Source organism: Pithys albifrons, chromosome 12, assembly GCF_047495875.1.
Source record: "Pithys albifrons albifrons isolate INPA30051 chromosome 12, PitAlb_v1, whole genome shotgun sequence".
Taxonomy (NCBI): Eukaryota; Metazoa; Chordata; class Aves; order Passeriformes; family Thamnophilidae; genus Pithys; species Pithys albifrons.
The window spans coordinates 3641570-3668314 of NC_092469.1; the positions used below are offsets into that span (position 1 = coordinate 3641570).

The 26745-nt window shown below is 43.6% G+C and overlaps 1 long non-coding RNA gene across 1 annotated transcript; it reads right to left on the reverse strand.

Moving 5' to 3' along the window:
• Positions 1–1827: 1827 nt before the first annotated feature.
• Positions 1828–26745, reverse strand: LOC139677523 (uncharacterized). Its single transcript, XR_011698880.1, has 6 exons — positions 26438–26745; positions 7688–7873; positions 6689–6840; positions 5770–5875; positions 3459–3517; positions 1828–2912 (listed from the first exon to the last, which is right to left on the reverse strand). It is a non-coding gene; the product is annotated as an uncharacterized lncRNA (long non-coding RNA).

Sequence of the window (26745 nt, forward strand, 5' to 3'; positions counted from 1 at the left end):
AAAGGCCAGAGGCCAGCAATAAGCAGAAGAATCAACACAGGAATATTGAGAACTCACTTGGCACACCTGAGACTCACTGAAAAAGCAATTCTTACCACCAAAGACCTCTAACATTACTGAAGAAAATTATTTTGAACCAGTTGTCCAAGGGATGCCAGATTTGACAATACAGCAGAGCAGTATTTTAAGCCATCATGAAGCAATAGCTATCCAAGAGGGACAGCTGTAACTAAAGAACACAACTGGCATGATGGGACTTGGAGCCCTCCATAGAGCTCTCACTGTGAGATACACAGTGTTGTCCATGATGTTTCAGCAAAACACTCCTGACTCCTGCAGCCTCAAGTCAGCAATGTTTGCTGGAGAGGATGCAGAAACGGATACCTCGAGTAGAAGTAAATCTGCAAACCAGCCTTTCAGCTAGTGAAAAGGGCACTGATTATTGAGCTGGCATACACAGGCAAACTTTTTATTCCATCTTTACAGGTTGGCTCAAAGCCCCCAGAATTTTGGAAATCATGATTGCTCCGAGGGGACTATCTCTGTCTGCTTAGTTTATTTGTTTGCATGTACATTCGGTAACTAAGGTCAAAAGTTTTATAGCAGCAACTGCCTCTGAACTGTTACTTGGCTTTGATTTTTTAGCTATGGCACTAAGAATTTTATGCAATGTTGTTAATAATAGAAGTGCACTTTGTTTTACTTTTAACTAATTATAGATTTGCCTGATGCAGTATTTTGTGTGCTTGGGTAAAAGGTAATTATTACAGCCTTATAAAAATCTAAATATTAAATTCTGCCTTTAATTACATGGATATCACTGATGATGAAGGGGATTCAATGATGCCAGAATTCCTTGCAATTATGGTTTACCCACAGGATTAGGCAAAATATTTCATGTCAAATCATAGAGAAACACACAGACGAAAGCCATGAAATTCAAATCATGGAATTTGATCAGTGCAAGCCCTATGCAACCCAGAACCCACCCCTGCACTTACAAATGCAGCTTCACTCTTATTCCACCCAGTTTCAAGACCCTGACAGGGCATTTGAGACAACTAGCACTAAAGAGTTCTGTTCGTATATGTATGTATGTATGGCCGAACTTCGCGAACGGATTTGGGAAGGGCTCTCCCCGGGGTGGGGGGGGGTGTGCCCTTCCAGCCTGCGCAGTGGATTTTTTAGATGAGGCTCAGCGTGCACAGAACTGGCCCCACCGTTTCAGTTCCAAGGTCCATCTGCCACGGCCGAGCGAGCTTGGACGGTGACAGTGAAGTCCTCGGGACTGTCACAGCCCCCGGTACTAACCGGGGCTGACCCTGCTGAGCATCCGAGATCTGACGGGATCGGATGGCAGGAAGGCTTTAACTGCCCGGTACGGACTCCACTGAGACTCGAACTCACGACCTTGTGATCAGAGTCCGGAGTGCTCACTGTTACACCGTTCGTGTAAATTTTAAAGAAACATCCCCTCGTGACATTTCAGCCTCCTTGGATTTTCTAAAGGAAGTGTTTGTAAGTCAATGCAATTCATTAATATTATCATTCACTTTAGACTTAGTGTGCACATACAGGGCAAATACTGTCTATGAAATCTGAGAACAGAGCTGATGCCATCTACTTAGGTGACCCTTCCTTTACAAATACTGAATAGAAGCAGCAAAAATGACTTGATAATAAATCAAGTAAATAAATAGAAGCAGCAAAGTCCCCTTGATCTTTAGTGGTGAATGTTCACAAACAACTCTAAGAACTAATATCTTCATAAAGGCGGAGTCTCATGAGTAGAAACATAACTGAACTCCTTGTGCAAGGGATTTGCAGTTAACATTGCAGACTTACTGATGTGTAGCTTTATTTAAAATTTTCATCCATAAGGTGAGAGGGAGTAAAGTATTCTTAAACACTGAAGAAAACAGACATTTTCATCTTTAATATAACCTGCAAAAGGAGGCAACACCACAAGCATCTACAGCACAGGACCTCTCCGAGCATGATGCCATCATCACCACTGCTTCCCATTAACTGCAAACATTTGCAAGAATGATGATGGTCAGGTTCCATTTTAAACTCCCATTCACTGGACTATATAAACTTGCCCTCTTTCACTTTCTTCAAACTTCATTTTGGCAGAGGAGTGCTGGTGGGTGAGGAACTTTTGGAAAGATTATTATTTTTAAAATTTGGTCTTTTCAAACTGTTCTAAATACAGCAGTGGGGAATATGCCCTGAGGAGCAATGCTGTTGCATGTCTCTCAGGGGAGGGGTATTGACAATTAAATATTGTCAGTGTCTTATTCAGTGCAAGAGGAAAACAAGCATTCGTGTTTCAGGCTAATTCATGGAAGGCCTCTGGCCCAGCAGCAATGATGAGTTCAGGGTGATGCTGTGGGGCCAGGAGGCTGGGAAGCTGTCCATCAAGGGTTCCCAAGGGTGGTCTGAAGTCCTCTTGCAACACACAGAACTTTTGTATGCAGCCTGAGCAGGGGGTGGTGGCTGCCCTCTGCAGAACCAGCTGACTGTCAAGACTGTAGTAACTGTAGGGTCTCCTCCAGCAGCTCTGGGATGGGATGAGTGTCTGGGCATTTGGGATCTCTCAGCCATTGGAAGCCTGGACCAGCCTGCCTCTCCACAGCAGGCAGGCATTTTGGCAAATCTCCTTCTCCAGCCCTTCCCATTACTCCACATGACAGCAAAAATCCACTGCCAGAGCTCACCCATGAGTGCAGTATTTCCAGAACCAAGATGAACTTCTGCTTTCAAAAGCAACAGAAGCTGTGCAGATCCCACCTGATGTGTTAGAGTTGAGCATAGAGGGGGGTAACAAATTCCTTCTCCAACCAGGGGCCAAAGTGATGGACAGACTGAATCTTGGAGATGTGCTCCCCAGGCAATATGAGCAGTTAAATCTGAGAGAGAAAGAGAGTGATAAGGAGTGATAACCAACAGTAGAGTTGGAGCAGCCTAAACACCAGTTTGCAACGCTAATCCCCCGTTGGAATTTTTCCGCAAGCCCACAGCTACTTGCCCTCACACACCAGCAAATCCTCTGCCTTCCTCACCACAGAACCCCAGAAACCCCCAGCACAGGCTGCCTAGAAGGAGCTCAGGAGTGTGGTCTAGAAACAATGACCTTCCTTTCACTTTCAGATCTTAATTCACTTACAAATGGTGTTTCTTCTCTTTAATTCTTTAATGCCTGCCTGCACCGGCAGTTCCCAGGAGGACTCTACAGATAATGACAAGAGCAATGAAAGCATCGCCAGGGGGGCTCTGGGGGCTGACACAGGGCAAGAGTTGCTGTTGGGAAGAGCTGAATGCACTTAGTTACATACTAGATATCTCAGCGTTGCCTGAACACTGAAGGGTGGCACAATGGCCTGAGTTACTTTGGCCTCATGGAAATGTTCCAGGCCAACTGGATCAGGCCCTTAGCCCTTAGTTTCCATACTGACCTGCTTGTAAAGTCCTGGCATCCATTGCCCCAGTCTGGAAACATATCAGAGATCTAGAGCTAAGAACAAAACAGAGGTTTGAAATTCAGGCCAAAAATTTTTAAAACCTTGTTTTCCAATTATTTTTAAGAATAATGTATAAATGGATGTTTCTGTAAATCTATGCTGAGTTGGGTTGTATTATGGGGAACTCATAATGCATGCTATACACCCTAAGGTCCCTTCATCCATCCATCTGGAAAAAAGATTCAAAGGATGCACTAATTGAAATGTTGGAAGCTGATCCTTTCAGCCCCAAGAAAAAGTGACCACTTCCACACCTGCTAGTGTGTTACTGGATTCAGCAGGTTTGTTCATTTGCTTTTGCAGGACTGTTGGACACCATTTCATAGTACATTTAATTTATCATCTACACGGCAAATATGATACAATTACCTAAAAAAGAATACATCAAAGAAGTAGAATATGGCATGCAGTTGTATCTAGATTTCCTCATGCACTTCTTAGAAATTAATACAATTACAAAGCCATTTTGATGAGACACTATTGTTAACTCCTTCACCCAAAGAGAAGTTACTGGCAGGCTCTTATCTCCTCCATCAGAAGAGTGTTCCTGGAAGCAGGACAGTCCCGTGGCTAGAGATAACACATGGTGGAATCTGCTGCACCTGCTGGGCTGCAGCATCCGCCCTGTGGGTCACGTGCAAGTTATGGGGACAGGAGATAGTCCTTTCTGTCCCTGCGCAGACCGACACACTCCGTCCCACAGAGCAGAAGTGGTGGCTGTGGCGGTTTCCATCTGCTCCAACAGCATGAAACCCTTGAGGACCCTGCTTTGGAGCTAGGTGCTTGTCAGTCCCTTGCCTTGGAAGTGCATTCATACGAACCTGCAAGGAGGAGGTGGCCTGTCTGTCTCTGGAAGTGCAATTCTAGTGTGCAAAGCAAGCAGTACCTACTGCTTACAGCTGTTATTCTGAGGAGACAGGTTTTATGCTGGAGCCAGGACTTAGTTAGTGACAACTTTCCTAGTTCAAATTACTGATAACCTTTTATGGTATTATATTATTATTGAGAACCAGCACTAGGCATGATTTATTTTAAAATGCCAAAGAGGAGCAGTTTCAATCATGGAAAAAATGTATCTTTTAAGTCCCTTCCCACTGCCTATCTCTCCTTCCTTATTTCTAGCACAGAGATGACATAAGTCTTTCTCAGCAACTGCTTGGATCACCAAATTTTAGCTGAAGAAAGCAATGCTTTCAGCATATCATTGTGCAGGGTGGTAACTGCCACATAAAATGTGCCATAATACAGATGAAGACATGGCTCACCATCAGCTGCCCTTAACCACTGGAATTCCTTTGAATTACACTGAACTCAACTCCCCAGCCTTAGAGAATTTGCAGATCAAGCCCAATTATATGACTCCCACTGTAAGCTCAGTTTCAAGCCCAACCAAAAATTAAGTGATAAACAGGAGACACAAGCCAAGTAGATACAGTTTTGTATTGCTCCTTCCTAATCACTGTCAGCACCCAAAGAACAGGTGATCAGAACAGGGCTGATTTAAAAATTAAATTTCCAAAGGTAGTGAAGTTGTGTGATGATTTCTTTAAATCCGAGAAAAAAAAATCCAATCTCTGAATTATACTTTTGTTCAGCTCCAAGGGCTACCACCCTGCTGTTCTCGCTGTCTGGAAAGTCAGGGCACTCCTTCTGTTCTAACATTTATTTTCTGCATCCTTGTTTTATTTTTAACAGCTTACAACAGAAAAAAATGCGTTATCGCATGACTTGTCTAAAGCAAATAGTACATTGTGGTTTTGGGCTTGGACACTTGAATGTGTAACTTCCCAGCAACAAGGACTGTTCTCTCTGTAGGGCATTTCTGGTAACTCATCTCTCCTAGTGAGAAGCAAGGAAAACTGTCACCTAGCGAGCAAAACAGCAAGTTCTTACAGCACTGCCAGCTGAGAAAAAGCAGCAGAATGACAACAGGCTGCAATTCTTGTACAACTCATAATGATGCACAGAAACCAGCAGGACTTGCTGATTGACACCAGCACTGGGCCTTGGACAACTGGGAGATGGTCTGACCTGCTAGAGCCTACTGTGCCTCCCCAGCCAAGGCATTTCACTTTTCTGCGCTTCCATTCCCAGCCTGAAAACGAGTGTGCTGTGGTTTATTTTTCAGCATTTCAACAACTGACATACTGTACCTCAGACTCCTTAAATGGTTACATAATTTTCACTGTTATGAAAAGTTGACTAAAACAGCATTTCAAAATCCTTTTCTATGTATTGTACTTACTTTCACAAGTCTAACTGTGGTTTGACTTCTGGCATCTGAAGTTCGGCCTGCTGGGGTTGTTTGACTTCAGTCAGCAATTGTTAATGAACGTAGATCTTCTATAGATCTGAAAGGGTTGCATAGTCAGTGGAAACATAATCAGTGCAGGTTTAGACACTGGTCTATACTTAATTTGTGTGGGTCCAATTTGTCAGTGCTACTCCTTTGAGAATATTAAGAACCCGTAAAAGTTGATGAGTGCCTTTCTCTGGTGCACCATTTATTTAGCCCTCTTAAGAGACAATTTTGAATCCAGATTGATGACAAGTGTCAATATGAAATGTCAAAAACAAAAATAAAATATTTTTAAGAAAAACTGTACTTTCCATCGCTGTGAAAGACACCACACAGCCATGCTCAGTGCTTGGGTTATTTGTTCGTTATTGCCAGTTTAGTCAGAAGCTGGCAGGCCCAGTTTTGTTACCAAAAAATCACCAGAACCTGGTAAATTTTTTTGGTGATGAAAGCATATTCTGTGTGATTTATCCCTCCAGCAACTTGGATTTTCTTAACTGTATTTGACGTAAATTACCTTAAAATGAGAAACTCATCAAATAAACCAGTTTTCTCAGTTTTGCCCTATTTCCTCAGTCTGCTGCTGCACCCAGCCAGTTACTGAGCAGCGAAACAGTGACAGGCAGGCTCTGGAGCAGCTGAGCCCAGCAGTCACAGTGTGAGGAGAGATGACAGGCAGGAGCAGGAAGAGATTATTACAACACATACAGAGGGAAAAAATAGCCAGGACTCAATTTAGCTCAGCTCTAGTGAAGTCAGGCCAGAACTACCAGAAGCTGAGAACCATCGCTACACTACCCCACACACAAAAGCCAATGGAATTCTCAGTAGTCACAATACTGAGACAGTGGGCAGGCACACTCACCATGCATGGGAAGAACGATTCACATAATTCTGAGTGCTGATAAAGACATTATAAAACCACTTTGCTATGGTAATAAGGAATCTTTATATCGCTGGAGCAAAGCAATGTAGTTCTTCAGCGTGATTAGCATCACTGATTACTCATGCAGTCTCCTGAAAGAAGGACAGAGGGTTTAGTCACTCAGTTTGGATCCCTGATTTTGGGCTTAAGGAAATCTACCACCTTAGTAAATGAACCAAAGGATCCATGCTATTAGCAATACAGTAATGCTGCTAGGAGGTAAGCAGGAGAATAACCTCATCTTGTGCAACTGGATCATACCAAAATGTCCAACACATCGCAAAGATGTTACACACATTCCCTCAAAGGATGCATTATGTTAATGGAGCTGAATTCACTGGCACTCAAGTCAAACATTAGTCATTTTTCTTCACGTCCCATTCCCTTCTCCTGCCTAGGACCTTTGACTTTAAATGAAGGGTCATTGCCCTGTGTCCTAAAGGCAGGTTGCTCTTCAATATCAGTACTGTAGAATGACTACCTGCTATGTAGATGTCACTAAAATGGGGCACAACCTGCTTGTGCAAAGGCATTCCCCATATGGGGGTCTGTAGCTCTAAAGCACACAAGCCGTGAGGGGGCTTCAATCACTGAAGACATCTTTACAAACCATTATTTCCAGCCATTCTGTAACTCAGCAGTTTTCTTGCAGCACCAGCTGTGGTAGAGCTTATCTTTCAACACTATTTCCTACTCTGCCCTTCATCACCACATCTAAAGTCATGGTTTTTCTCTACTATAATTGATGTAATCTACCATTGTCTAAGATACTGATTTCAAATGTAGTATCAGAGCTACAGCAACAAATCTGCAGTAAAATGTGAAAATTAAGGAACTGCAAAGAGTTCCTTGAAAGTATTATTTGAAAGTAACAACCAAAAAATGGATCCTGCTGTAAAACTAAAAAGCTAATTTTTAAAATATATATTATTTGCTTACTTCTGTTACTGAAATCAGAGCCTTCCAGTAAAGACTAAATGACTCATCTGACTTCTGAAGTGCCCATGAATTGCCTCGGAGCTGCATGCACTCACAGGGGTTCTCGTGTCCAGGGGCAGACAGGAAGAAAAGGGGAACTGAAAACGGCTGACTGCAAAGATGGCTGCGCACCACACTTCCTTATTCCTGCCAAAATAAAAGAGAAAACATCATTAGCCATTTTAGAATTTAACTCCTAGGGCTGGAGGACCAACAGACGTGCACTCAGGAGCATGCACTCCATTCATGACCATCCTGTGTGCTGGCCAGGCATCGCACACACGCAAAGGCACTTCTGCATTCCAGCCCTGGCGCTGCACGCACACCCAGGACTGGGTGCCCTTTCCACAGCCAGCCTGAGGCTCCCCACCATCCTGTTTACATGCACTTACTACCTCTGCCATATTAACACTTCCAAACATAGGAAAAACAGAAGCTGTTTGCAAAACATATGCTGAAAAGTCCAGCTTTTTCAGATGAGCTGTCACAGCTCTAGTGCTGGTGCTCAGCTTTAACACCTGATCTAAGCCTGGTTTTGGGCTTGAGTGAGCTTGCTCACTGCAAGGTCTGGCAGGGAGAGCAAAGAGAAGAGGAGTCACCCCAATCACTCTCCATTTCCAGGGACCTTGGAGCTCACTGCTTCTCAGCAATGGGCACTACTCAGAGCCATCTTACAGGTCCAAAGTTCCAGCTCCAAAAATAAAAGAATGTAAGAACAGCAATGACTGAGCAATGCATAAGTGAAACTGTTTTTAAATACAGACGATGTGGGATCAAGAGAAGCAGTGAACTCAGGAATTATAAAGTTTTCACAGAGGAAATCCTACAGAAACTGCAGCAGAGGAGGAACTCTTAGAACCACTGGTAACCCTCACCTTCAAGAGTTAGAACAACACTTGTTTCGGATGACTACGGATTTGAAGGGTGATGTGCACTGCTCCCAGCTTTGACAAGGAGAGAGATCACTGTGGTCCCTAAAGCAAACACTACAGAGGACTGGATTCTTGGAAATCCTGAATCTCAGTGTGTTTTTTCCTATAGGGTAAAAGCCACTGACTTCATTGGAACTGCTACATTATGAAAGAGAGTAGATCTAAACACAGAGAAGAAAAATACTGTGTTCAGAATTTTATTCTCTACATTTTCAATGCAGATTTACATTCTCACTCTTTTGAATACCAATGAATATAATGAGGAGGAGCTTGAAAGAACATGAGTTTGCTTGTTCATTCTAAATAGCTGAAGTTCCCTTCCTGCAGAGTTTGAGCAATTAATACAATCAGCCAAATCTTCTGTGGGAGGTAAGGGTCAACATGAAATATCTAATTTCCTGAAAAACAATGTTTTGCCTTTATAAAATTCTGAAAGAATAGTTATGAAAAAAAATCTCAGCCATGCGACAAATCCTGCATGGGAAGAATGGCCCAAAGACTAGTTTGCCTTCTTCCAAAGACATACCCTGAAATAGGACTTCTGACACATGCACTCCAGGGAACTGAGCTACCAGAGGACAGTACCATCATGAACAGAGCCAGAAATAAAGATGTTACTTTTCTACATCTCTCAGTCCTGTTCTGCAGCTGAAGATCTTTTCATGTAGTTGTACATTTACAGGAGAGAGCAACAGGCAGATAAAAATAATGGACACATTGAGGCACAGAATAAAAGAAAATATGAAGCAATAATAAAGGAAGTTTTAAGCCATGAGAAAATCAGAATTGAATTATTTGGGTCTTCCAGAGAAGGAAAAAGGTACTTAAAATCCACCTGTTAAGGACACTTAAGGCCACACAGGCTTTCTCTTCCTGACCTTACTTAACCTTAATGCTTTCATCATCTTGCTCAACTCTGCAATCGTCTATTGTAATAAGGAACAAAACAAACTCCTCTTCAGAGCTACAGTCATGCAGGGGGAAATTAGAGCTTCATTCCTTTGGAAAAACACTAACAGATTGTTATCTTGACACTGATAATGAACAACACCATAAGCATGAAGGATAGGACTGCACTGATTCCTCACTGCAAGCCGTGCTGCACTGCACAGTCCTACACCTAAAGGAGTGTGTTAAAATGGACTGAAGCACAGAACCAATTACAGCTCAGACCAAGAAGCTTCAACCACTCACAAAGACACACTGGCCAAATAAAAATGAGTTTAAAGATGGTTCAGTGACTGTATTTAAAGCTACTTAAAATTCACCCAACATAATCTACTGTGACATCAAACTAGATCCAGGTTCACTGATATGGGCTGTTTTGAGTGAAGGGTATGTAGGCTGGGAAAGAGAAAAGAGAAAGGTGTTATAGCCATGCAATAAATGGGACTTTTGAATTTTACTTGAATGAGGGTCTTATGCACTCAAAGAGGTTTTGATTCCCTTCTCAGCCCAGTTCCTCTGCCTCACCTACTACAACATGTCCGTGCAAAACTAAGAGTGCACAAAAGGGGACTCTGATTTAGGAGCACAACATCTCCTCCCATACAGATACTGATACACTCCTTTGGAGGAAGTGAGGAAAACGAATTTACACAGTACTATGAGATAGCCTCAGATTGAACTCCCATTCCAGTTTCTTGGGCTGTCTGTAAAGAGCATCAAGGGCTGCACTGCATTTGGACAGTGTCAAAAGTGGGAGATGTGGCAGAGTATGTAGGGATGATGGGGGCTGCTGGCAGGAGGCCTGGAAATGGTGACACAAGTTACAGGACACAGAAAGGGGTGCCTTACCTGTGTTTGCCCATGTCCTGAAAGCACAGGATGAGGGAGATGGGCTCTTCAAGGGGGGTACTGTGTGTCCCGAGCTCAATAAGTACCAGAATGTTCAGAGGGTGTAAGGGCATGAGCTACTAAGGTGCTGAGTAGTCTGGGTAGCATCATGTAGTCAAAAGATGTGAAACCTTGCACCTGTATCCAAGAGGGTGGAGTACCCTTGGGTGTTGGAAGGAAGGCAGCCTCACTTTATGTTGCCACCAGCCTCTGGGCTCTGTGGGTTAATCTGGTGTTTAAAGACAGAGCAGTGGCAGCCCTGACATGGTTGGACAACTCAGCCTCAAGCTGAACAGTGCTGCACAATGCACAGCAGCCATGTGCTTTAGGCAGTTCTGTGTGGGAGAAAAATGGTGAGATCCCAACATATTCTCTGTTTGTCCTCTCTACTCCACCTCCAAGAAATTGAGCCTCTTTTGGCTTGATAGATTTATTGAGATAGTAGCTAGCAGTTTTGTTCCCAGACTTGTCTGCTGCCACAGGGAATCTGCTTCTAAAAGCAGTCAGAAGCCCTTTGTGGGTGCTCAGAGCATGAAAAGCCTCTGCAGTATCATCATCAGAGCTGAATACCCCTCCTGTATTCCAGGAGGATATAGTTACTGACTTACTGAGCCAGCTGGATCCTAACAAGTCTATGGGACCAGATGGGATCCATCCCAGGGTGATGAAGGAGCTGGCAGAAGAGCTTGCCAAACCGCTCTCCATCATCTTCCAACAGTCCTGGCTCTCTGGGGAGGTCCCAGATGATTGGAGGTTGGCCAATGTCACCCCAATCCACAAAAAGGGCTGCAAGCAGGACCCTGGCAACTATAGGCCTGTCAGCCTGACCTCCGTGCCTGGCAGAGTTATGGAGCAGTTCATCCTGAGTGCAATCACACAGCACCTTCAGGGTGGACAAGGGATTAGACCCAGCCAGTAGGGGTTTAGGAGGGACAGGTCCTGTCTGACCAACCTGATCTCTTTTTACGATCAGGTGACCCACCTGGTGGATGAGGGGAAGGCTGTGGATGTGTCTATCTGGACTTCAGCAAGGCCTTTGATACTGTCTCCCATAATATACTTCTGGAAAAGCTGGTAGCCCATGGCCTGGACAAGTGTACCCTCTCCTGGATTAAGAGCTGGCTGGAGGGTTGGGCCCAGAGAGTGCTGGTGAACGGAGCTGCATCCAGCTGGTCACCAGTGGTGTTCCCCAGGGGTCTGTATTGAAACCAGTCCTGTTTAACATCTTTATTGATGATTTAGATGAGGGGATTGAGTCCATCATCAGCAAATTTGCTGATGACACCAAGCTGGGAGGGAGTGTCGACCTGCTGGAAGGCAGGAGGGCTCTGCAGAGGGATCTGGATAGACTGGAGAGATGGGCTGATTCCAATGGGATGAAGTTCAACAAGGCCAAGTGCCGGGTCCTGCACTTTGGCCACAACAACCCCCTGCAGCGCTCCAGGCTGGGCACAGAGTGGCTGGAGAGCAGCCAGGCAGAAAGGGACCTTGGAGTACTAATTGACAGGAAGCTCAACATGAGTCAACAGTGTGCCCAGGTGGCCAAGAAGGCCAATGGGATCCTGTCCTGTATCAAAAATAGCGTGGCCAGCAGGACCAGGGCAGTGATCCTTCCCTTGGACTCTGCCTTGGGGAGGCCACACCTTGAGTGTTGTGTTCAGTTCTGGGCCCCTCAGTTCAGAAAGGATATTGAGATGCGGGAGCGAGTCCAGAGAAGAGCAACAAGGCTGGAGAAGGGACTGGAGCACAAGTGCTGTGGGGAGAGGCTGAGGGAGCTGGGGGTGTTCAGCCTGGAGAAGAGGAGGCTCAGAGGTGACCTCAGCACTGTCTGGAACTACCTGAAGGGAAGTTCTGGCCAGGTGGGGGCTGGTCTCTTCTCCCAGGCACTCAGCAATAGGACAAGGGGGCACGATGGGCTTAAGCTCTGCCAGGGGAAATTTAAGCTGGATATCAGAAAAAAATTCTTTGCAGAGAGAGTGCTCAGGCATTGGAATGGGCTGCCCAGAGAGGTGGTGAATTCACCATCCCTAGAGATCTTTAAATGCAGATTGGATGTGGCGCTGAGTGCCATGATCTGGTAAATGGACTGGAGTTGAACCAAGGGTTGGACTCGATGATCTTGGAGGTCTTTTCCAACCCAATCCATTCTATGATTCTATGATTCTATGATTCTATCAAACTATGTGCTACAGAGCAGCTGAGTCAAGCTCCTGCTCTCCTCTCCTCCCACCACTGTCAGACCCAGCTATCCCCATTAGTAAAGCAGCAATGCTGTGCAGAACTAAACCTGCTTGTTAATAGATTAAGACTATCACTCTCCACAATAAAAAAAAAGTAGCAGTAAGCCCTGCTTCATCAAAAAATCAGCTGAAGTCAATGTAAACATCAGAAAATGTCTATAGTTGGCTTGTGCTGTCCTTCTCTAGATGCTCTGGCCTCCTCTAATAGGTGTCTGTAAAAGGCTACTAGTAGAGCTGAGTGAATCACCGTCTCTGGCTCCCACTGTAAGGGTTTTGGGGAACCTATCCTTTTTATTCCACACCTCCCTGCAAATCTCCTCTTAAGGATTAAGCTCTTTCCCAACCATGGGAAAATCCAGTTCCAGATGCCTGACCTAAATGCACAGGCCCAGTCGATAGGGAGTGGAAGGGGACATCACATTTATTTCTCAATTGATTAAACGACCAAATGAAACTGAGTCAGACAAATCCCTTGGTTTCCTCACACTCCACTCCCTTTGCTCTGCAGAGCTCCAACATGCCTGGAGGGGAGATAACATTTGGCAACAGCAAAGACAAGTGTGCAGGAGAAGAAATAGGGAAGTCCACCTCTCCAAAATTGCTGTAAAATCTGACTCTCCAAGATAGGCTGGTGAGATTGGGAGGAAGTAGAAAGTCATCATGCCAGGAAGGCTCCATGTGCTAGCTGGGGAGCAGAAAAGCTGGTGACTGCTGGCAGATGTCTCCTGTTGTGTTATCTCTTCCTGTTGAGCTGCCCAATGGGAGGATGAAGATTTAGTCAGCCCAAGGCCTCCCCACTTCCATATGCTGCCCTCTTTGAAAGAACTCACTTGTTTTCAGCCTGGATATTTTCTCCTGTCAGAGAGTTGGTGCAGCTGGTTCCTGCAGCCCCCTGCCAGAGCACAGCAGGGGCACAGAGGGGTAGGGCAACACAAGCCACCGATTCTGACAGAGCAGCCCCCAAGGTGCTGTAATCTCTTCTCTAATATTGCTCTAATCAGTGCTGGGGCCAGCTCATAACCTGTCCTCAGATCAGGGAGTTATCATTAATTGGTTGCAGCTCCCCATAGCACCCAGGAACACTCTGATCCTGGCCTTTGCAGTTTAACTTGAGGCTAACATTTATCTGAGTCTAACATCGATGTAATTAGTTTTTCCCAAGTGCAAATCAAGACTGTTAGTGGTGCATGTTAAGTAGAAGAGATATGAGGACAGAAGTATGTGAATTTTTCCAAGTTTTGACTACTGTTCAGGCAGGTTTGTGTTGCCTGTTTACTTTGCTATGGTATGAAGGCCCTGCCTCAGTGAGGAACCTATAGAACTGGAGCCATACATAAATCAGACCTAAGCAATGCAGAAAAAGTACAGTATGCATTTCTTCCATAAAAGTAACAGTAAATAATCTACTAAGTTAATGGTTCACTGAGGCAACTCAGCTTAAGAGGAGGAAAAAAACTAGGGAGGTTTTATCTATGACCCTTGGCTTGGGTCTGAGATAACAGTTTTAACTGAAGAGCAAAGGTTAACTGTAATAGAAAATGTCTGTATTACTATGGCTTACGAGTCACATTCTGATTTTTTTTTTCAAAATGAAACAATGTCTTTAACTGTGACAACACAGGCATAAAAAGTCAGTTGCAGAGAACTATTTTCAATGTTTCTGCAGAGCACCATGGAAGAAGACAGGAGCAGAAAGAAAGAGATTTGGAGGAGGGAGGAAACATCGTATTCACTTGATAACTATGAAAGATAAGTAATAGTCAGGACAGCTCCCATTGATGGGAGTAATATCCTTTTAGACAGAGCTAAACATAATAAAACTCATGTCTTAAAAGTTGTGACAAGGCACTCTGGCCTAGGTATTATGCTACCAGGCAGATCATAAGCAAAGAAGCAAGATGCAAAATATTAGGCAAATAGTAGGAACTCTTCAAACAAATGTTGCTCTCAGGTAGCACAAAAATATTAAGGAGAGCAGAGCATAGTGCCTCAGCCCAGGGACTAGCCTTCCAAAATGTAGCTGGGAGGAAACACCTATGTTTCCCAGCTGAAAAACTAACAAATGCAGAAGACTGGAGGGAACTGCAATGGTTTTATTTGACTGACAAGTGCTGAGGGGAGGGAAATGAATCCCTGGCACCTACAAACAGCAAGTCCCTGCTCTTGACTGGTATTAAAATGCACCAGTACTGAACTGGTCAGCTTGTACAGAAATAGCCTGAAAATAAAAGGACAGTGAGGGCAGCAAGAGAGACTGACAAGAATAAAAAAATAAGTTTAATACAGTCTGTCTCCACTGAGAGGAATCTTCATGTGGTTTTTCTGGCATTGTCTTTTGGAAAACACTGGGGGTTTGCTACCCTTTCTGCTTCTGGAGTTCTCACAAAACCTCTAAACCAGGTCTTTATTTATAATAGAATTTTGAAACTATTTTTTGCATTCTTTTAGACTCATTCAATTCTTGACCCCAATTATACTGAATAATGTGGTTACGACTAACATAAATATAGTTCTGTTATAAATCAGGACATGTTTGCCTGGAGACAGCCCTTTTTCTTCCCCTTGCTCATGTTTCTCAGCTGTCCAAAGACATCCCCACACTCCCTGGAACCTGCAGCACAGTCTCTCTGCCACAGCTGGTGGGGGCAGAGGTGATGGATGGGCTGCAGGCTCCTCTCCCTCCGTGCCCAGCCAGCAAACCAGTGGGTGCTCCACTTTAGATTGTGGTGCTTAAAAGGCTGAAAGAAGATCATTTTCCTGTGAGAGGTATTCGATCTCCCTACCAGGGGTGAAGGTTGTCTGTGTCAGTTTGATAAAGATGCAGTAGCTGGCTGGCTGATTCCTTGGGGCACACTTCACTCTTGGCTTAACTGGACCAAACATCTTATTGCATCTCTGTGCAGAGAATAAATGATTGCAGGAGTGCGACTATAACTGAGTAGTCAAGGCTTTACACAGAGGGGATTATTAAAAATGACAAGAATTGTCATCAGACATAAGTGATAGCCCATTTGATTAGGATAGGAAATAAAATCTTCAGTGATACTATCTGCTGGTGAATGTTGATCTTCGCTGTTGTGCTGCTCTGGTACATCTGGTGTGATATCAACACCAGGACTGGCAGGGGAACTGGGGGCCCAATAAAGCACTTCCATCATTCTGTCCTCCCCAGCACACAAAAGACTTGTCAGAAAGATTTTGCAATAAGTTATACAAGTAACAAGGGCAGAAAACTGATGGAGGAAAAAAATACTCAGCTGCCTTTATAGGACTAATTTCTCACCATGTCCCTTGTAATTCTTGTTTCATCTTCACCTCCTACTACCAGTGTATAAAAATGAAACCCCAAGTTGCTCCAGAACAAGGGAATCAGCTCAGCTTCTGACATTTTCAGACTCCACAGGAATCCAAGAGAACAGAAATGCTCCCAGGAAAACCCACTCTCAGGAGGTTCCCCCCCCCGCAGGTTCCCAGTTCACTGGAGGTCACAGTGGATAAGCACTGGCAAGCTTAATGAAACATCTACCTGCACTCACCATGGCAGTCCAGGATCTGCTCCTTCAAAAATGTCTTCATGTTTAAGCTTAAGTCAACAATACAGCAGAATGTCCCTAGAAAAGAGTCTTTGGCATCTTGTATAAGAATTTTAAAAATAAATTTTCAAATGATGCTGAAAGACCACCAAGCCTCTAAACCATTCTTAGCAAAAATGAATCAAGTCAAAAAGAAGAGAGCTCAGCCTTCTGTCTAAAACAAGATCTAGAACTGAAATTCCACCATTTGAACCAATTTCTCAGATGTCCACACTGTTTTACCACTATCTGAGATAAACATTTGCATACTAAGTTGGTGATTAATCTATTCACTTAGGAGCTGGATCAGGACTGAATTTAATGTTTTTATTGTTGTCATTTTATTAGGATCAGGAAATCCTGTTTGATCCAACAAAACTTAACCTAACAATGTGTTTGATAGAACTCACTGCCCATAGACACAAAAGACCACAAAGCACCCAAGTGCCAGCTGATTTTGGTCTGAATGCCCCAGGCTGGATGCCTGGCAGGCCCCAGCTCTTGCAGCAGAGTCCCAGGAGCTGCCTCCACCTTCCTGCACCATTCCACCAAGGAGGCAACCTCAGTGCTTCCTGCAGGCAGAGTGGGCTCCTCACAGAACATGGTCGCCTTCCTCTTGCTGCCTTCAGCCCCACCTTCACCAGTAGCTCAGAGGACAGAGCATCCCCTCAAAACAGCAGTGTGGAAGGGAAACAGGTTTCATTCCCTCCTGTAACTGAAGGACTTGCTACCCCACCAACAGCAGAGGAAGGGCTTTCTGAGCTTTGTTGGGAGCCACTGTTCAACTGTGCATTGAATCATTAAACAGTGACTGAGCCAGAAAAGGGGGATGGTACAGGGAAAGGGACTATTTCTCAGTCTAAAGCTAAAAAAGGTGAGGTGACCTACAGGCTATGTGAGCTCCTGCCTCAACTGCATCCATAGGCTTAGCACTTTAGCTACGGTTCAATACTTATGAAGTGCACTACTTCAAAATGTCCACCTCCCTTGATCTCTGACTGTGTAGTAATTATGGCTCTTTTCTGTGTATTCCCTGTTCATGGATGTTAAATTTAGTGATTATTTACTCAGGGACAGATTCTGACTCGTTAACACAGAAGAGGAGCTATTTCATGAATAGTACCACTGAGACTTAACTGGACTTTCAGCTTTATTGCCCAACTCCACACTTTCTCTCATCAAATGGTTAACTGGGAGTAAAATACTAGAGGATTATTTTTATCCACTGGAGGTTTGTTACAAAATACCTCCATGCTTTCAGAACATTGAGTTTAGAAAGTTCACCCACTGGAGTGCAGTACATTGGCATGAAGTGAAAGTTTGCAGCTACACGTGACCCCGGAAACTCTGCAATACGTGCTGAAGTGCTGCATCATAGTTTTGCTCTTAGATTCACAATCTAAAACAGAACTGAGATAAACAAAGAAGTAGTTCTACTACAGTATGGCAAAGAACTACAAGAATTTATACGGAGTTCATGGACAGCTTCTTCCCAGCCTTAAGTCATTACCCTGGGCTCAGCAACAGGGAGAAGGGGTGGAGTGAAAAGCCAATTTTGGACACTTTGTAGTAGGTCACACTGATGAAGTTCTTATCATTGGAGTGAACTCCACCTCTTGGTTCCTCAGGAGGCCTGTGTGCATTCACAGTGCTATATTCCAGTTCCACATACTGTCCTGAAGTGTTACCTGCACTGAGGCAACACACTGAGTCAACATCAACCCTGGGATGAGCTCAGTTGGTTAGAGCGTGGTGTTAATAATTCCAGGGTTGTGGGTTTGATCTTTGTATGGGCCATTCACTTAAGAGCTGGACTTAATGATCCTTGTGGGTCCCTTCCAACTCAGAATATTCAGTGATTCAGTGTAGAGAAAAAAAACATACCACCATCATGGAGCTTCAAGCTGTGCTAAGTGAGGGCTTCTGCTGCAAGGGGTAGGTCTGACTGTGTTATCTCTTCCCTTGTGCAAGTGCTAATCCCTGTGGAACTGCACAGGCAGCCAGGGCTGGGAACTGAGCCACATCAACATCAGCCCAATATATTAGTGTTCTCCACACCACTCCATCAGCACAGGTGCTGAACAAAGCTGGGGCAGCACAACCAGTGAGACACCTTTCTCAGGAGGAACCCACACCTGAATTAGCACAAGGCAGTCGTGCTGCTGCAGGCTGAGACACTCTGCTGTCACGCTAAGCTCGTGACACAGCAGCCAGTGGGAATAAGATGACAGGGCAGGTGCTGAGTGGATATCCACATGGCATATATCTGATGTACAAGGGTTCAGATGGAAAATTAGGTTGCTCTTATATGCCATTGTGACATTCTCCTGAGTGTTTCATAAACAAACATTTGCATCTTGGACACCTTCTTACATTTCTTCAGACACCATGTTGAGCAAACTGGATACATATGTTTTCTTTGTAAAGTTTCCAAACACAGTTGCCTCAACTCTTAATTCAATGTTCAGTGGGAATCTAAGCTAGGTAAAAGACCTCAAGACAGGGCCCTTTGGGGAAAACAGTATCAAAACTATTCATCCAAAGGATCTAGTTCAATGCAATTTTATGTTTTGCAATGGCAGGTATTTCACACGTATCGATGCTCCTGTAGTGACTGTGCAAGCCCATCACAATGTGTGCAAGGAAGAGCCCAGCCTATCCAACCTGCCACTGCCAGACTCAGGATGTGCCCTGACACTGGCCCAGTAACATGTGCACACCCATGCTGAGTGACACGAGGCAGTGGCATCTGCTGGCTGCCCCCCTGGGCACCCCAGAGCTTCACTTATGCACAAACTCATCCAAACAGGAGCTTGCAAAAAGCCTCACATCTCCCCAGTACCTGCCACACAAGCACTGGAACTGCCAGATTTTTTGGTTAGCAGAGGTGATTTCAGCTCGGTGCAGGACTGCATTCCAGACAGAGATCCTGTGATGCCCTTTGCTGGAAATGGGTGGGACCCTGTACAGTTCATATGTCACAGGCCACAGAATTGTCTCAGTCCCCACTCTTGTATTTAGTTCCTCATTTTTTGACCCGAGGAGCCTTTGAGGAGAGACCAGGGAAGCAGTTGTATGATTCTGGATCATTCCTATCCACATGTATATTGTGATTCAGGTTACCAGAGCAACGTGCATCTGATAATCTTTGCTCAAGTAATGGCAAACTGGTGCATAAAACCATGGTGGGAAACAACGAGGAGGCTGCTCAGGGCTTGGCAGTTGGAACAGGAGCCTTGGATCATCTACAGAGGTGTAAATCTTGCTTCAATGGCCTTAAAGAGAGCCACAAGGGAAAATTCATCCCCAAGATTGTCTCTTGCAGAATATGCCTTGCAAGAGCAGATTAAATATGCAAGCAGAAACAGCACATTGTGGGGGTTTTTCCCACCTCCCTGGAATAGTGTCATAGATGCAGCACCAGATCCTCCTTCCTGGATGCATTTTCCACATCAGTATGGTTCTGTGCCCCCTCGATCCAGCCCAGCAGTTGGCTGTGGCCTCACCCCCACCCAACAGAGCAGCATTTGCTTGTTGTCTCTTTGTTGAAACGTGACTCCCCTTCCTTCATGCCCTTCCTTCACCCGTGCAGATGCTGACCACAAGGAAAACCACAGTGATGGAGCTGTTTTCTCCTCTGAGGCCATGATTGTAAACAGCACTGAAGGCATGAGCACAGCTCCTTGGGGTGTGCTAGGGAAGGGAAGGCACCACTCTGAGCTGAAGTCCTAATGAGCAAAATTCTGTGTCTTTAGGTGGAAAGGAGAACACTACCTGGGTAAAGCTTTATCTGGAAAAATCTTTGCAAAATAAAAGGGAGTTTAGGGGCAAAAATGATGCAGAACCAGCTCCTAAATGTTCCTATGCTTACAGTATTCTTTTTTTTTCTGCTTCACTGGAGACTTCTTTTTGTTTTCATTCCCCTTTTCTTTACTTTATTGAGTTATTGACACTCAGACAAAAATTTACAATATACTCAATGCATCAAGAGAAGAGGCCTGACTCATTAGACTGAATCAATCTAACACATTTTTCCAAATTATAGTCATATAGTCTAATTTTAAACCATTTTAATGTAATTTAAAAATGTTTCTGATTTTGGCAGGAAAAAAAGGCAGCTAGCAATGGCAGAATAAAGATCCAGCTGGCAAGAAGATAGAAAGGAGAAAACATCTTTGAGAAATACATTGTGAGTGGCAGGGAACTAAATATCTACTGTAATGAAAGCAAATGGATTTTAAATAACTCTGCTAAATTGTTTATGTATTTTTAAAATAAAAATAATTAACCATCTTATCAAAGTAAAACCTTCTTAAAAACAATGTACTTAGAGAGGCTCTTGAGTGGAAAAGATTTCTACTGTTCTGGCTTGTAGAAGCAGCACACACAAGACAAATTCTTCTCTCTAAAACCACATAATATCAAATGCATTTTTGTTCTCATATTGCCCTGCAAAAATTATTAGCTAGTAATTTTCTTCTTATTATTGATTAGCTGTCCTTAATAGAGATATGCAAAAAAGAAAATGAAGAACACATCAACACAAACCTCTCACTGACAGAGGCAGTATGTTGGAGTGATTATCAGTTGAGCTGTCCTTACTGAAAGGAATAGGCTCTGGATGATTCCAGAGATGCTTCTAACAGAAGCAAAAGGAAGGAATCATCATAAAAAGTTTCGTTTATTTTCTTTTGGTTTTGGTCTTGAAAAGGGTATATTAAGAACAAGTATGATGTCTCTATTTGGTCTATCCACAGAAAAGTACAATAATTGAGACAAGAAAAAGGTTGAAAAGCAAGATATGTTCAACTGAAAATGAGAAAGTTAATCTGGAAATCTGGAAGCTGCTTAACCATGTCCCACATGTAGGCAAATGTCCTGGGTAGGCTACATCTCCCATCATGTGTCTTGGTCTGTCCCCTCTGCAAGGATGAAAATGCTGTCCCAGGAAACCCTCATTGCAGCACCAGATGTTAAAAAACCCAGCTGGGCACATTGTCCTCTTGAGGCAAAGGCACTCACAAGAACCTGCTCCTCAAATCCTGCTCTGAAAACTCACTCTTGGTCTGGGGTTTTAGCAATTTGGGGGATTTAGGGCCAAAACCCCACTTGCATTTCAGATGGATTAGAGTAGAGTAGTTCTGGAAAAAGAAGAAACTTTTCTGGATATTTGAGCATCAACCTGGCTAAAGCCAGAGGAAATCCCTGAGAAAGACAACTATCACATAAATGGCAAACAAATGTCAGGCACCCAAACACCCTCCAGCCCAGAGCAGCAGGTCTTGTGTCCTGTGTGTGTGATGGGACAGCGGAGACTGGCACAGGACAGGGCAGAACCCTGCAATGCCCACCCTCTGGAGCCCTGGCACCACTGCAGGGCAGTGGCCTTGCAGCTCAGGGCACTGCCTTGCAGAGCTGCCCACGTCCTGCTGGTGAATCAGGAACACTGCAAGGGGTGGGAGACAGCCTAGTGCAGGAGGGACAGGTGCCACCTCCAACAGTGCCAATGACAAACAGCTTCTGGCACAAGCACAGACTCAATCTCAGCAGCACAGAACCAAAACAGTACAAGGAGGTGGTTTCAGTTCAAATTTTCTCTCTGTCCAACACATCGCTCTGAAGTTACTGTGGTGTGCACAATGAAAAATAGGAAAAAACAAATCAGAGGGTTAAAGAGATACAGCATTACAACTGACAAGATATTAATATTGTTTGGTGTGGTTTTTTTCCTTCGTGATTCTGCCAAAACCAACCTATAACCACAGTATTCAATTTTTCAAGTGTATGTGCCTGAGGCAAGGCAAATTTTTGCACCTACACACGTGGGCTTTTTCCAGGCATGTATGTGGCTGTTGTGAGTGCTATTATTCTTCATTAAAAGTGATAGATCTTCAAGATAAATGGGCATGAATTACCATTTCCCAGTTGAGTCTGGATATATTACGTAAGTAGTCACTCAATTTCTATAGTTCAGCTTTATAAACATAAAGGTATATGTTCTTTCTCAACGTCTCTCATCACATTATAATTTCTCTTTACCTGGAACCCCTTATAATTTTTCAGAAACCAAAACAGTTTCTCTAACTAAATGCTAGCCAAGTAATGAAAATACATGCATTAAACCATGGAGTGTTAGCTCAACAAAATCTAACTGAGCTCCAAACCAGAAAGTTTTTCCTTAGAAAATATTCCAGGTGCAATTACAGGCTCATTTCCCCTCATTGAGCAAAAAAATCAGTAGCCACTTGCTGGGAGAAGGCTTGCCTGAAGTGATGATAGGTCACCTAGATACAGCAAAACGCCTGGTTATACAACAGAATGAACCAGAATTACATGGTCAGACATTAAACAGGCTTAGTCAATTTTTCACAGAAGTGGCAGTATTTGTTCAATGAGCTCCCTTTTACTTTCTGTGCTAAGCCAGCCTCTCAGTCAGCTCCTTCCTTTATGTCTTGGCTGGCCTGAAAGCTTCAAGCACAGCTATTTAAATGGCTATTTAAGTGTGGCTCAATGTTCTGCAGATAGTCTCAATCCCTGTGAATGAAACCAATGCAGTGGTTTCAAGATGACAGGCAGGAAGACACAAGAAACAGTATCTTAAAACTATTTACAGTGTAGAAAAATTGCCTTTGTTCTTCTACATTTATCCACACATGAAGAGCTCTGGTGGCAGCCTCTGGTCCATGAAGGTTTGTGTTTGTTGGAGGGATGTCCATGTGCAGCAGCACACAACAAACTGCTGCACACCCATCCACACAGAGCAAAGGACATTCTTCTAACACACAATGGCTCGATTGGAGTTGGACTCGATGATCCTTGTGGGTCCCTTCCAACTCAGCATATTGTGTGATTCTGTGATTCTCTGAGTTATGGCTCTGCCTCCAGATGTTCATTTCCAAAGCTGTGGCAAAATCTGCTTCTCTAAACCCTGGCTGAGTTTGCCATGTAGGGAATTAGGGCTGGCTGCAAAAGACATATTCCATTTCAAGCAAAATAATTTTAATGTTCGAAATTTGTCTTCAACACAATACAAAATAAAAACAAAATCTCTCAAATGCCCTGGGAGACCAAGCCCTGCATCCCCAACTCAATAGTCAGCAGGTTCAAGTCCCTACTCTGAACCAGGAAAACACTGCCTTGAATCTGGATCTCCCACATCTCAGATGAGTGTCCCAACCACTAAGCTTGGGTGGAGCTCTTCCTCTTGCCTTACCCCACCCTGGATCTGATGACACTTTTACAGGAACAGATATATTTGTGTGAAGAAGAAAAACAAAAAAGCCCAAAACTCAGGAACAACTCTGATACAAAAAATCACTTTTGGTTATTTAGAATCCACCAGAAGCTGCATTTATTCACCCATTTTGAAAATGGGTAAAAACATCACGCTTATCCTTTTTGAAAGACTCCATTAGCAAATACAAGTTAGGATTATTCTTCAGTAGGGGAGCAGAATTTGTCAACTGAAAGAGGGAAATACACCAGTTTCACATTTTGAAGTGCTCTGAAGGACTTACTGAGCAGCAGCCAGTGCAAGAGGACAAAGAGGTGATGCCAAAGGTTTAAACAGAATACACACCATCCTAACACTCTTCCAATCATGGAAAAGACACTGTAGGACCAAGGAGATACATATGGAGGCTCCCTTGAGCATTACTGAGTCATGAAGAGCAGGGCAAAGGGTAAACTGTATCTCCTTCTTCCAGGCCAGCTCCTCGAGGGCAGTACCAACTGGGCACTGGGGGGTAGGCTGAGGGCTTTTCAGATGAGGATGCCAAGCATTTCAGCTGGGGAATTTACCCAGAACTAACCCAGATTTAACCCAGAGCTCTCATGCTCCACAACAGCTAGATCCTGTTACTTTTAGGGGAGAGGTTGAGCCTGCTGAGTATGGTCCCACTCCTATATTTTGTACCATGAAAGCTCAATGAGAAGGCTGCTGTGAAAACAGCATCAGTTCCAGCAAAGCTGCTTGCTTTTCTCTTCAGGGTGTGAAACATAACTAAGTTATATCAGGCTTTTTGGGGGGAAGGGAATAGCCAAATTGTCTGAAACTGCCACAGATTTCACCAGAGACCAGCCCAGCTGTCCCTTGGGTGACTGAATGGCTTTGCTTAGGGCTCAGCCACACCAAATACTCTGTGACCTTGTTCTGTTTGTTATTTCCTTTTCCTGATGGGTCTCTTAGCTGTTCCATAGGTTTGGGATTTTTTTCTCCACTAAATTTGAGTATTTAATTTACTTTTTTAACTGCTGCTGAACCCTGAAGTCATTACAGTTGCTGTTACAGAAATAGTCATTAAAACTTCAAATCTCTACCTGAGTGCTGGTAACCAGCTCAGAACCAATGAAGCTGATGCCTTTTCCCCTGCACTGAGGTCAAATAGGCAATGCTGCTACACTGGAGTGCAGAATGTATCACATGAAGATCTGGCATCAGATGCTGTGCATTTTAAGGTCTCTGTGTGATCCAGTTTGGTTTGCTATTCTCAAATGTCAATTCAAGTCTTCTCTCAGCTTCTATGGTTCTTCCCAGAGGATTGTTCAATCCCTACACTAGATTGTCCTATGTACTTTATAAAAGGCTGGGGAGTCTAGATTAATATTCAAGCTGTTGGAACAAGCAACAGGTTCTTCTTAGCTCTTTAAGTGAAGCATCCATCCTTCTCCCAAAAGATGTTTAACTGCTAACACATCTGCATTTCACAGTGGTCTTGAGAGAACTCAGCACAATACAAATTTAACACACATTTATACATCTAATATTGAGGTAAGACCATTTCCAAATAGCTGCTTTTTCTTACTGTAATACAAACCCTTTTCCATACTTTCCCATTCAGTCACTTCACAAAAGACAAATACGCTTAATTTTTAAAGAATTGTTGCAGATGGTAACACCAGGAATAGGCTTGACAGGGATCTTACAATATGTAACCTTCAATTTAACCCACCTCTGAGCAAAACACTTAAATGTGAGGTTGTAATTAGATTCACTGTGTCAAATCCTTCTCTCTCAGCTAGATTCCCAAAACACAGCCTTGTCCTTTACCCTGCATTTAACACAAGTGATGGAAAAGGATTCTAGGCAGTTCTATTCCCTAAACCACAGAAGCTGTCCTTCCACAATAATCTCTTCATCAAACCACCAGATTGTTTTCTTGTTTAATATGACAGGCACAATAAAACACTAGGGGCTTTGAGTTTCCTTCCAGAGTTCACAAGGTATGTTGGCTTGCACATACATGCTTTAATGACAAGAGCTAAAACACACTGAAAAATATGCAGTAGCATTGAAAGTGATCCAGGATGAGCAATATGATATTCAGTTTTACCAATTAGTGCAGAACATAGTTAGTGAATTACCAATATCATTAACACATTGCATGCAACTTTGCATAATAGACTGTAAACTAACCACATTGTAATTCCTGAGAACAGATAAGCACACTTGGTACATGAGGCTCTCAAAGAAAATTTCCTTAGTCATAACAGGATCCAACTCTTCTATTTTCCCTCCCCTATCACATAATTTCTTTAAGCAGATGACATAAATTAGACTTATATTTTTAATATTTTCCTGCTTTGTTTTTTTTTTTCCAAAAAATTAGAGAATCTGATATGAATCTGTGCAAAGCTGAGTGAATTTTCTGTATAAAGCATTAAAATCCAGGTCACACTCAGTCACTAATCATCTTTGTATATGCAAAAGTCCACATCACATAGATAAGAGAAGATAAAAGCCTGACAGACTCCCAGTTACTTACCTTTTGTATCACATTATTTATTTCAACTACATTTGACAGGAAAGGGTATATAACCAAAACAAAGGGAAGTATTTAAATAAGAGAAAGCTTCATCTATTTTTAAAAAATCAGCAATACCAAAAGTTCTTTGGTGAGCAGCAAAACAAAACTTCTGCCTAGCTTTGCCTCCTCTGTGCTGGCTGCACCACCAAATTTCACAGAATCCCAGAATTGTTAGGGCTGAAAGGGACCTCTGCAGATCATGGAGTCCAGCCTCGATTTTATACAATTATTCTTAACCTGTAAGTGGCCAACAATTTCCCACAAGCTTAGAACGTGAGCCCCTCCTCTCCAAAATCATACATGCCACCCTTTCAATTCCAGTTACCTGTGCCTGAGATCATGCCTTACAGCATGTTGGGCTGGAAGACTTTAGGACTCCTTTCCAGACAGCTGGTCCAGCTGCTGGAGGACTTGCTTGTGTGTTCCAAGAACACCATGGCCATGACATCGCAGGACTAACAGCTGTGGAATGACTTAGTCTCACTGTAAGGTGCATGAGTTCCAGCACACAGTACAGGAGAATCTGGGCTAACATAGGCACTCACTTTAGCCAAATTTCTATTTAAACCACTCTGATACCTAAAACAAGAAACTCAGAGAGAGATTCCAAAGTCATGGATAGCTGAAAGCCAC